The sequence below is a fragment of the Halichoerus grypus genome, chromosome 9, assembly GCF_964656455.1.
Source record: "Halichoerus grypus chromosome 9, mHalGry1.hap1.1, whole genome shotgun sequence".
Classification (NCBI taxonomy): domain Eukaryota; kingdom Metazoa; phylum Chordata; class Mammalia; order Carnivora; family Phocidae; genus Halichoerus; species Halichoerus grypus.
The window spans coordinates 88124031-88127104 of NC_135720.1; the positions used below are offsets into that span (position 1 = coordinate 88124031).

A 3074-nucleotide genomic window follows, 5' to 3' on the forward strand; every position below is an offset into this window, starting at 1 on the left:
CTTTTTGCAGCTGCTTTTCTTTAAAACAGGCTCTCATATTGTTACAGCTTCCTATATTGTTATAAGCCTTTGGTTAACTTCCAGAGTACCAAAAGATTTTGGCAGTTTTTGTCAGTATTACCATTGCTTTTAAAAAGGAGTAGAATTTCAGAGGTATTTACAGTGCCATTCTGGAAGTCCTTCCCGGTGACTAACTTTATAAATACTCAAGAAATAAAAATATAATTTTTTGCTTTTAAAAAAAAAATTCTGTTACTGGTGACCGCTATGTATATAGACACTTGATAAATATTTGTTGAATGAATCAATACATCGCTATTTGTTGTTGATACATTGAAAGTCAATATATTTTAAACTCAAGAAAAAAATGGATTAAGTGTACATACATACTGAAAAGAGTATCTCCAACATTTTTAGGCTGTGACTCTGTGCCAACAATAAGCTTATTACTTGTTCCACACTACTTCATTTAATCTTCACAGCAACCATTTGTAGTTTCACTGAAGTTAGAGATAGCCAGTAACCTTCTCAAGGCAATACAGTTAGTACGTGGTTCAGTGGAGATTGCAACCAGAAACTGAATCTGGAACCAACTTCTTAAACATAATATAATATAGCCTCTCCCCCCAACTCCTTGGATTTAAGAGCTTTAATTCTAAATGTCACAGAAAATATCAGTTAGATGATAGTTTTATAAAAAAAGAAAAAAAACGATACAGATACTGGTCAATGAACTCACAAGTGTAAAAAGCGTGCTACATGAGGGGCAAGGCCTTCACTAACACCACAAGGGTCTCTGGCCCAGTGAGTAGAGTTTGATAGTAATTCTTGCTACAAATATAAAGAAAAAAAGATACAGATAAATGCAAGAGGCAATTTTTTTCTTTTCTTTTCTTTCTTTCTTTCTTTTCTTTCTTTTTTTTTTTTTTTTCTGACCTAAATCCTGTCAATTTTGAACTTAGGAATACCACAGGTCAGGATAAACTAGTTTTTTTAGTCATCAATGAGAGGAGTCTCATAAAACACCAGCTATTTACCTGAAAGAAAAAGTTATCTCCTGGATAGCAGGCATCCTTTCCTCCTTTTTCCCTGCTCAGGCCAGGGCTCTGGGTTCCATATTTCTCTCCTCTCCCTCAGTTGCCACAATCAACACTCTTCTCTGTGTTATCTTTCTTTCACTTTTATGACTTATGCCCCTAATACTTCTGGTATATGATAAAATATGATGACATGATACAATCTTTAAGTAAAATGTTTGATTATGTCTGCTCCTTGTTTTAAAGACTCCAATGACTTCCCATTACCTGAACAACAAATTTCAATCTACTCCATTATAGAAGACTCCAATAGACACTCCTAATCAGAATTGTTTCTTCTTTTTTGCTAATCTCATCAAATGTAGATTTACAATTATTTGAAGCTATATGTTACTGAAATTGAAACTAAAGTTTTTGAATTCTCATGTTTTGTCTTCAAGTCTCCTTGCTTTCCATTTTTAGGTGTATGACCATTGTCTGGTAATGTCACATTTATGAGGCTCATTTTGCTCATCTATAAGGTGAGGTATCATATCATTTGCACAAGGTTATTGATAAGATTTAATTAGGTAATGCATACACTTAGCAGAGTATCAGCTACCTAAGTTCAGAGTATTTGGTAACTCTTTTATTTTATTTTATTTTATTTTATGTTATGTTATATTAGCTAGTAAATATTATTATTGGTCTCTCAGACCTTTTCTATGAGTGTACCAGGTCTACTCTTCTTATTCTTGTCTTGGGAGGAAGTCTTAGGATTGTGTGCCCCTCTCTCAATTTCACAAAGTCAAGCTTAGTGCTTGAGAAGCCTATAGTTTCTTTTTCCTCAGTCTGTGCCCTGAAGAGTTCAAGGTTGTGCATCTTCTCCCAATCCAGCAAGGTCAAGCTCACTGCTTATATCTGTAGCTATCTGAAGGTCCTCACACATGCCATCTGTGGAGGCTCATACTCATGGGCTCATACTCATACTCATGAGGCATACACTATGGGGTACCTGCCAGAAGGGAACCATGCAGAGTGCCAGGGGTGTTTATCAACTGGCCATGGGGGTCTCCCCGCCATGAGGCAGCCTTATAAATTTTGTGCATGAGGTTCTTGGTGGGGTCCATAAGTCAGTTAATACGATCTGCAGCTGTTTGTTGAGATCCACACACCGTTTGCTGTGAATCTTGGCCACCTTTCTCTCCTCCTGTCTCCAGACTATTCAACTGTGCTGCTCTTAGTGTCTTGGGTCAGGTAAGACATAAGTGGACTTTTTGAGCAAAATCCCACAGGGCTGGAGGAGCTGGGCAGGCACTTCACTCTCACTTTCCCTCCTGGGAGAAATCAGACCAAGAAGTAAAGTGAAACAATTTCTTACTCTCTTCAATGTATCTATTCTCAGGATTTTTGCTCCACTGAAGTACTGGAACCTCTGAATTTCCATAAAGGCATTCTTGTCCATAGGTTGTTGTTTAAATTGGTGTTTTATGAGGGAGTATGAGGACTAGAACCTCCTATTCTACCATCTTGTTGATGTCAGAGCTCATTGTTCTCCTTTTCTCACTAAGCCAGATATTTCATCCCCATCTTTTTAACTTAGCATATCTTTACCATAGATGTACCTGTGTTTCTTGTGGCTATATCTTATCTTCCTAGAGCTTACTGAAGTCCTAAACAGTAAGCCTCATGAAAGTTGACATTCAGCCTATCTTCCTCACTTGGTCTTAAAATGTCTGGTCATTCAATAAATTTTAGTTAAATGTTCAAAATTTTAGTTAAATGTTTAGTTATATATATATATATATATATATATATATATATATATATATATATATATATATAAATCTGTTGCTCTTTATATATATTATAAATTTATACATATATACTCTATGTATATATACAAATTGCTTCTACTTTCCACAACAACTATTTCCAGGTATTTACTTTGCCTCAGCTTTAACCTCATCTTTTCTTTTCTCTGATTTTTATGTATCAGGCTTTTTCAGGAGATGTTTTGTTTGTATTGAGCAATTTGAAAAGATTATACAAGGTGTA

General features: G+C 35.5%; 1 non-coding gene across 1 annotated transcript; it reads left to right on the plus strand.

Annotated features, from left to right (window-relative positions):
* Nucleotides 1-685: 685 nt before the first annotated feature.
* LOC118551573 (small nucleolar RNA SNORA62/SNORA6 family) lies at nt 686-839 on the plus strand. Its single transcript, XR_004925128.1, has one exon. It is a non-coding gene; the product is annotated as a small nucleolar RNA SNORA62/SNORA6 family (small nucleolar RNA).
* Nucleotides 840-3074: the final 2235 nt, after the last annotated feature.